Source organism: Squalius cephalus (assembly GCF_949319135.1).
Source record: "Squalius cephalus genome assembly, chromosome: 12".
Lineage (NCBI taxonomy): Eukaryota > Metazoa > Chordata > Actinopteri > Cypriniformes > Leuciscidae > Squalius > Squalius cephalus.
Genome location: NC_137133.1, coordinates 15,194,791 through 15,204,160, shown reverse-complemented (window position 1 = coordinate 15,204,160; position 9,370 = coordinate 15,194,791).

Genomic DNA, 9,370 nt, shown 5'->3' with positions numbered 1-9,370 from the left:
ACAACAACTGTGATTTTAGAGATCCAGCTAATATGTTGAACTAGTTCAAGTGTACTTGGGCTGTAAAGGCTAAAAAGACTATTTCCGTTTAGGACAACAAAATGTTGATCAACCAACCTAAATAGGGTGAGCCTTAGAGAAGTAACGTTGGTCTGCTTATATCTGAAGTAGTGGTCGTGACCTTTGACTAGAGATTGTAAACTTTAATTCAAGTGTATACAGATCTATGGGGACTAAAGGTGGCTTTCTAAACAACAACTGACGAGGTTTATGATCATAAGACCAGCTTTAAATGGCCAGCGTGAGGCTCTCTGTGAACGAGCAAAATATAAAGTAAATAGTTAAACAGAATAAAGTCTAGATAAAGTATCATATAAATGACCAATAACCAATTGGCATTCCAACCTAAATTCGAGGTCGCGATAAAATGGAGTCAGATAAAAGTAAATTGGAATTAATCTACTTTGCCACACTGAGAAGACAGAAACCCGCCGATCGGGCGGGCCTTACAGAGCCGAGATGATATTATAATACTATAATTTTAAGAAATGTTCAATGATGAAATATATCAAAAGTAGTCTTTTATTTGACTGAAAGTCACAAAATGCAAAACAATGCAGGTGCATTTTGAAATGTTTTAAAGGGTTAGTTCACCCAAAAAATTAAATTCTGTCATTTACTCAACCTGTATAATTCTTTGTTCTGCTAAATCAGTGGTTCCCCCCAGTGGTTGAAATGTTTTCAAGAAAAAAAACAGACAGAGCATAATTTGAGTACGCAAAGTATTTTATTGCTTTCCAAGTAGAATGTAGTTCCAAAAGGTTGAGAGCCTCTGTGCTAAATACAAAGGAAGATATAAAAAGGACGAAAAAGAAGAAAAAAAATACAATGGAAGTCAATGGTGCCCCAGAACTATTCAGTTTCCCACATTCTTCAAAATATCTTCCTTTGTGTTCAACAGAACAAAGAAATATATACAGGTTTTGGTGAGTATATGATGACAGAATTTTCATTTTTGGGTGAACAATCCCTTTAACTAATCATGTAGGCTAATGAATGGCACTGTAAGAGGTTTTGTCATGCTGATATTGCAAGACAGTTTTTCACCTAAACGAGAAATAGCCTATTGTCACGACGTTTTAATATTGTGAGATCTCGTCACACCCCTATTACTGACCTGTTTTCAATAATTGTTTGAGGACTTTTTTTTTTTTTTACTTGCATTAGTTAGAATAGTATTAGTTTCCACTTTGGTATTGAGAATTGCGAAATTTCTACTTTACAATCTACATTTTTTTATTTCCATATCCTAAATATAATATCCTTAATATATATTGCTATCATGTAAAAAAGAATTACTTGAATAAGGTCACAACACCCACTCCTAATCGTGTTAATTAATCATGATCATAGTACTGACCAAAATAACAGTGTGATTTTTGTCATAATTGAGCAGCCCAACAGAGTAAGTCAGTTGGACGCTGTGTGAGCCCTGAGATGGACTGGCCATCGGTCCGAGTGTTACCCTGCTGTTGGCTGGGACAGCCTCCAGCATCCCCGCGACCCTACATACCACAGGTGGCTTAGAACATGTATAAATGGATAGAAGTTTGTTAAACTGTAAAACAACTGACACTTTGACACTGTGTGGATCATGTTCAAAGTTAAAAATGTAAATTTACTCACCCTCTGTGTCATTGGAAAAAATTTGGTTAATTGTGAGAACTTGTGATTAATGCCATTGGCATCTAATTTGTTGCAAGTGCTCAAATATTTTTTGGGGCAACTGTACTGTTGGTTTACTGGAAACTTTTGGTATGGACTGAAAAAGTAGACTCCAGTTTCATGACTCGCCTAAAATTAATCATTTCATATAGTCACTGACTAACAGTGAAACTGTCGAGAGTTTTGATTGAAAGGTTTTTAAATATTCCTAATGAGAGTATGCTACTTTGTTATAAAAACTCCTCTCTAACCCCATTATCTGATAGTGTTGTTTACATCACAACACAATCTGATGTTTGCATGCTTGCTGCCGAACGCTGTCCTTTAGCTTGGCTATGGGATTTCCAGCGTGCCTCTGTTGGTGCTCGTGTGGCTAGCGTCCTCTTTGCAACTGCTGCAGTGAATCTTATCTCTCCCTCCAGTCACCTCTAAACTCGACTGGCTGTCCTAAATATCTGACACCTCAAACGTGCTTGCTCATCTGAGGCTGTCGGGCTTGACCACCCACTTCTCTGTGGGCTGTGGGAAGGGGGCTCGCCTGACATAAGGGCTGATATTGACTAATGAGGTCATTCTCTTAGTACAGGTGGAGACTATGCACTGAATGGGGAAAGCCCGGTGGGCTGTTCAGAACCCAATGATGGGAAGTTATAGCAGAACAAACGGTACATTTCAGTGCAATAAAGAGAAAGCGGAATACGAATGACTGTTAAAAACGCACAACATTTCAACATGATCAAAATCAAATGTGAATGCAGAATAATTTTTTTTTTTTTTTTTTTTTTTACTATTATTTTTGATTAATTCTTTGTATTTATTTAATAATTTAATAATCATATATATTTTAAACAACCATTGGTTTGTATATTTTTAATAATAACGTAGATTCTTTAAAAAAATATTTTAAATAATTTATAAATATTTGTAAAAATTAAAATAGAATTTTTTTTTTTTTTTTTTTCGTTTTTTCAATTATTATTTTGGAATCATGTGTTTAATATTTGTTTTGTTTTAATAATTTGTAATAATTATATAATAAAGAACTGAATCGTGAAAGAACTGACGAAAAATAATGCATAAACATTTCAAGGTTTTGGGAAATAGTTCATAAGAAGTGGAACAGGTGTGTGCCCACTACAGGGGGGAAATATCAACCTTTGATATGAGCTCTGGTGTCTCGCATGTGGCTTCGTAGGTTGTGGGGTAAGGGTGAGTATGTTTGTGTCTGACAGTCTAGACATTCATCATCACGCAATAATTGTATTTAATCAACAAGATAACGATATTTTAATCGCAGTGTTTGTTATGAAGTAGCAGCAGAGAGGGAGTAGAAAGCAAATGATTCACCACTCTCCCTGCTTATTCTCAGAAGAGCGCTTATTACAATAAGGGCAGCTGAAGCTAAGCAATACGTTTCAAATTTGGAACACTTGAGTCATGCGAAGGAAGAAACATGCTTTCCCTTACCCTGAAACTATATGCAGGGGTGATAGTAGAAAAACATCCTGAGCCTGAAGTTTTTTCCCTGGGAGATAAGTGGGCCCATAAGCCAAGATATATGCCCTGATCAACATAATTTTCAAGCGGGATCCAGGGGTGTGCTCCCCTAGGAGAACATTTTGATAAATAGTCCCTTAAATGATAGATCCTGGTGACTTTTGTGGATATAAATGGACATCATTCAGACATGAGATGAAAAAACCCAATACAAGCCTATATTACAGTAGCAGGTTTCAGTAATTCAAATTTAAGACCTTTTTAAGACATTTTAAGACCATAAAGATTGAAATTTAAGACCTACCTATTTACGACCAATTGCCAAAAAAAAATATTCAAATCAAAGAATTCATTTTATTTCAATGAATTCAGTAATTGAAAAAGCATTAATTTAATTTACAGATAAAGCAATCACATTAGTAACCTTCCACACCCAACAACACGTGCCAGAGAAAAGAACAGAATCAGATTTTTTTTATAGAAAATTGTACTTTGCATATTTTACTGTAAAAAAACACATAAGTTGATTTTAGTTGATCATAACTAGAGATGAAATGGCATGAACATTTCATTTCACGATTATAGTGACAAAAATGATCACGGTTATCACAGAATCCTGTTCAAAAAGTACTAATACTACACAATGAAATCAATTCACATCAAGTTTTATGTCGAAAACCAGCAAATAACAAATAAAATAAGCATCAATATGCACTTTTTGTTTACATAAACATTAAAATAATACCATTAAAAAAGATAGCCAGATTTTAAAAGTGTCTTGCAACATGTTATCTACTAACATGCATCAAGTTCAAATAAAGTTTTGACAAAAAAGTTTTTATAAAAAGATTTAACCTCACACATTTCAGACTTTAAATGATTTTTATAAAAATAATGAGTCAAAAAAGATAAATTACTGACATTTACAATGCACTTTAGCTTATCTTTTATTATTAATAGTAAAATTAGGTCCAATTTTCCCATGGCGTCTATCGTTGCTATGCAACCATGCACTGCGCTCTCCACAACGACAAAAAAAAGTTTTAGTGGCTAACGGATTTCCACCACCGAAAAACGCCTGGAAAAAACGAGCGCGTCGCTTCAATTATGAGCGCGCCTACATTTGAATGAACTTGAGCGCGCAAAAGACGCGATATGTGAACGGCCTGTTGGTGAGCGACCTCAAATCAGGCCACGAGCTACAGCTGCTTGATGACTAGGGTCTAACTCGTGCCGTGGCAGCACTTTTTTCCCGCTAGTTCCATATAATATTTCCCTTGCGCACAAAGTGCAGAAACATGCTCCTGATTGCCGGAGTTTTTGACACCAGCTTCCAAAGGGCTTTTCGTCTCTACTCACCTCCTCTCTATCCATTTATTCTTTATGCCTTTATCGACAAGTTTGGTGTCTTCCCCTGGCTTCATAAAGTTGCACTCCATGACTTTGGCTACGTTTCACGCTGCCAGTGTGGGAAACACATTCGTAGTGTATGGGAAACACAAAACAAATTCGCACGTGGAGTGACTGCTGTATCAATCTGATTGGCCAAAACCCAAGACCAGCCCCTACCCTATTACCGATTGGCTGAAGTAGGCTTACTGGTGTGGTTTAGTGAAAGCGCCTCTCAGATCTTGGGATAATTGTCAGATCACGCGAACCTGTTTTTTGTTTTGTTTTGTTTTGTTTTTTTCTCCGCAGACACGTCTGTACGCCGGAGCGCTATCAGGCCTGTAAGGTGCCAGGGTTTTTCCTGCATGGAGAATTACGAACTCGGACACAGTCACATAAGGTGTGTTCAACTTCACAGTCAATAAGGTGACATCGGCTGCGGCTGGATGTAACCGGTAACCGAAAGTATGCAAACACCACGTGAGCGGTCACAACGGGAACCAGAAAGTGTCCGACTTCACGTCTCCGTTTGCAGCTCCTCCCCGCCTGCACGCGGCTACTCTCGCCGATCGGGTGCATCCAGCCGCAGCCGATGTCGAACACACCTAATATATATGCTCCTTCCTCTCATACTGATAGGGTAGACATGGTAATTGTTTGATGACAAGTTGATTGGATTGATTATTTGAACGTGCTCCTCCCGAACTTTGTTTATGAAACGTGTAGATTCCGCCATCGCGTCTGTTATAGAAGATATCGACAGCGCATTCATTTGAAAAGAGGAACAGAGAACCGCGATCAAGGCATTTGTCGATCGGAAAGATGAATGAAGAACGTACGTCACTTACTCCGTTGCTCTGATTGGTATCCAATTGAGTGCATAGGCATTTTCCTTCCTGGTTCGGTTGAAACCATAGGGTTGAAACACGCCCCATAATCACAGCCCAATGGAGCAGTATCAGACCACTGATCTATATATAATGACATGTCATTATATAGATCAGTGACTCATATTCTGACTAGAATCTGAGTATGACGACGTCAGGCTAACAGTCACATGCTCAGATACACTTTTCCCACCGTGACGGTTCTGTTTTTTTGAAGGGACAAGTGAAAGAATTGTAGCCTACCTGCCCAACCGGACAAATGCCCTTATTAAAACAATTTTCAATATAAAAAAAATTTAATAAAAACTAGTGAATCACCAAAAATGCGAGGATGAATCTGATTTTATTTTATTTTATGTAAGTGGCTACTGATAGCCTATAGTTTATATAATATAGGCCTACACTGTAAAAAAAATCCCCGTAAAAAAAAAAGGTAATATTCCGGCAGCTGGGGTGCCAGAAAAAAACCCGTAAAATTAGCCTACAGAAATTTACATGACATGTTTTTCATGTAGCCTACATTTGCCGTCTATTTCTGTAATTTGACAGGTTTTTTACCACATTTCAAAAATACATGAAAAATCTGTCAAATAAAACAGTAGGCTAAAATTACGTAAAACTACAGTGTTTTTTTTTTTTTTTTTTTGCACAGTGTAGCCTACCTAATGTTGGTCTACTGACGGCAACAAAGTTGTCCTGTTGAGGCTCACGCAGTTATTTATAACATGTTATAGAGTTAAGAAACATCACACGACCAGAGTGCTTTTTTTCCTGAATACCATCACGATTGAAACCGAGACACTTATTTCATGAGAGTTCAATAAACAAATAGTTAAAATTAAATCACTTACATTTAGACTCAATGACTGATTTTGTTCTGTTTCAGCAGCGAAAATAGTTCCAAACAAAGATCACAGCGCATCTCACAGGAACACTCAGCCATGTTTCATTACTGAATGATTCAGCGGTCTGAACGAATCGGTTGAGTCAAAGATTCAATTACCCATTCATAAACTGCCTCATTCTGAATAAATCAGCCGTTTGAACGAATCGTTTGAATGAATGACTCAATGACTCGGTCATTAAGACGGTCGCCTGCCGCCTCCTACTGGCGGTTTAGTTTCAAAGTATCATTCTTTTCAACATTCCTTATTTGTATATTCAAAACATATTTAAAATAATCTCATTTAATACAGTTGTAATTTTTCGATGTAAATTATTTAATTTGATTGGTAACAGCCTAGTGTCTTGTTATTCTAATTGAATGTATTGATCAAATTTAAGAATTTGAAATGAAAGATAGAGGATACATTTATTAAAATTAGGGAAAAAAATGCCCACGGACCCCCCTAGAGGTACCGGGCTCCACCCACAAAAATACTGTGGGAAACACAGAAGGCTTTATGATGGTCTACGAAAAATAAAAATGTACACTCTAAAAACTGCTGGGTTGTGTTAACCCAATTTTAGGTCAAATATGGTCTCACCCAACGTTGGGTTAAAAAATGCAATTTAAAAATGGACAAATTGCATTTTGGACAAAATCAAAAATGGACAAAAATGCAATTTTAAAATGGACAAATTGCATTGGTTACATTAAAAATGTAAACCAACGGCTGGGTTTGTCCATTTTTAAATTGAATTTTTAACCCAACGTTGGGTGAGACCATATTTGACCCAAAATTGGGTTAACACAACCCAGCAGTTTTTAGAGTGTAATTATCTAATAATTAAAATACATGATCAGGATTTTATCACCTCCGCCTCGTTTTGAGCCAGGAAAAACCCTGCGCCTTAAATAGTGAGTTTTAAAGGTCATTCTCTCAATAAAAAACTCCATCTTTTGACCAGAAAGTCAATTATTTGTGGAGCCACTATAATAATAATAAACTTTATTTTCTATAGCGCTTGTAAAAGTTACATCTCTAAGCACTTCACAACAATATAAAAGAAAAGCATTCATAAAACAGAAGTACATTTAAATATAAAACATGTAATCAAAACAATTCCATAATTAAATGGTATAGAAGATTTTGTTAGAAGTAATCAAATAAAAGCTACCCTAAAGAACGTTTTAAGGTAAGATTTAAAAACACTAAGAGATTCTGCTTGCCTAATCTCAGACGGCAGAGAGTTCCATAGTTTTGGAGCATGTGAAGAGAAAACCCTATCAGCCATAGATCTTAAACGAGTTGGCGGAACAGTTAAAAGACTATCTTCAGAGGAGCGGAAATCACTCGTTGGGATGTAGGGGATTAAGACTTCTGACAAATTGAGGAGCCAGACCATGCAAAACCTTAAGTAAGCATGAGAATTTTAAAATCAACCGGACAGGGAGCCAGTTTAAGGACTACAAAATAGGAGTGATGTGATCCTTAGTCCTGGTGATCCTTAGTCCAAAACCAGTTATTTTGAACAAACTGTAATTTGTTTAGAGTAGCTTTTGAAACCCGGGACAGTAGAGCATTGCAATAATCAATCAATGCGAGAAAGTACAAAAGTGTTGTTAGGGGGTAACAGTTTAGAACCCAAGGACCAGATGTTTGAAAGAAGACCCGGAGTCAGAATTATAATAAATTGAAGATAAGTTTTACTGAAGATAGTTTGTAGTTTCATCAGCAGAAGTCGGCTTCAAGACTCTCACAGGAGTTCGTAGGCCGCCCCTCTTACAGTTACAAAGATCACAGCACTTATACCCTACACCAAGGTCTAAGCTACGTCCTTGCTTCAGGTTCCAGTTTCTGATTGGCTAAGAAATAGATAAACATAGTAATTTTCCACACATATACAGATAGAAGGAAGCATATCTCCATCGATTATGCAGCTGACACTCGGACCCTGAAGTTAGGCACGTCGTGACCTTCCAGGTCACAGATTTGGGTTGCTGGGCGCCAGCATGACCAGAACAACAACTCAGTCAATCTCCAATAATGCCAGTGGTTCCGTAACCAAGAAGACTAACACACACACCGACAAACAGCTTTTCCAAGGTTGGATTTGGCCAGGCTCTAACTATAAACAGGAGCGTTTTCTCAAAACATCAAGATAATACGTTCTTTCTCTGAAGGAGAGCTCCACTTTAGTCTAACTGGAAAGTAAGGCTTTAACAAAGAAATGGTCCCTTAAACTATTGGCTTCAATGACCCCTATATGTTTTAACGCGTTGAAGACCTTTCTCGAACACAAACAAGTCCTTATTTTATTTCTGGAAGCCGGGCTAAATAAGCAAGCACTGTTACTGCATTCAGATATCAAATACAGACACTAAAGAATACATGAAAAGAACATTTCAGTGATCACACTGGTAACTTCTATAACCAAGTAAAATCTCCAGAGAAGTCATTCAACTCATGTGATATTTAGAAGGAAAAATATTGATTAATACCTTGATTATAATCACTCATTACATATACATTGAAGCAGCAGTGGATTCCAATCCACCCCCTTCAGTGTTAATTAACTTTTCAGCCACCGGAAATTACAACATAGGGCGTAGTCTGGCAATGTTTCTAAGATTAAAATTTTGTTTGAAACTCTAAAATAGAGCCATCCACATTTAAAGACCCTTCTTTACATAGCTGGTGGGGTGAACCAATGAGTATAACCTCAGTCTTGTCACTGTTTAGACAAAGAAAATTTCGAGACATCCATTTTTTTTTTATCTTAGAAATGCACTGAGACAGAAAGGCAATAGCCAAATTATCATCAGGTTTTGAATGTATGTAAATCTGAGTGTCATCTGCATAAAAATGAAAGTTAGACCAAGTGATCTTAAAAGTTGACCAACTGGAAAAATGTAGATGCAAAAGAGTAAAGGGCCTAAAATTGAACCTTGAGGAACACCAGATTTCACCACCTCTACGGCACTGAAT